The sequence below is a fragment of the Triticum urartu genome, unplaced genomic scaffold (genome assembly GCF_056163025.1).
Source record: "Triticum urartu cultivar PI428250 unplaced genomic scaffold, HENAU_Tu73 scaffold2, whole genome shotgun sequence".
NCBI lineage: Eukaryota > Viridiplantae > Streptophyta > Magnoliopsida > Poales > Poaceae > Triticum > Triticum urartu.
In genome coordinates, this window is record NW_028260368.1 from 11,463,735 (window position 1) to 11,464,367 (window position 633).

Sequence of the window (633 nt, forward strand, 5' to 3'; positions counted from 1 at the left end):
AGTAGTAGATGAATAATTGCAAATTTGTGTGTGTACGAGATTAGAATAACTTCAAAATAACTGACATAATTTTGTATTTTTCCTGATCAGAAAAATACATGAAAAAGAAAGGAGGTAGAAAAATTTTTGGATTTATGGTTAAAGAAGAAAAAGAAGAAAACAGGGGTTCTGTTGAATTTCAAGTATTCAGTTTCACCAATAAGATACGGAGACTTGCTTCACATTTGGAATTACACAAAAAAGATTTTTCATCGGAAAGAGGTCTACGAAGACTTTTGGGAAAACGTCGACGTTTGCTGGCTTATTTGGCAAAGAAAAATAGAGTACGTTATAAGAAATTAATCGGTCAGTTGAATATTCGGGAGCAGTAATTTAATCGTTCAAATTTTTTTCTTGTTTTATTATTTTTTTAGTAGTCTTATAGTAGTCTTAGATTTTTCATTTTGATGAGCCTCGCTTTGAGGAATTCATGGAATAATCCATTTTCATGGAATAATGAATTAAGGAAGAAAGGATATGAGTCTACCGCTTACAAGAAAAGATCTCATGATAGTCAATATGGGCCCTCAACACCCATCAATGCATGGTGTTCTTCGACTGATCGTTACTCTCGATGGTGAGGATGTTATTGAT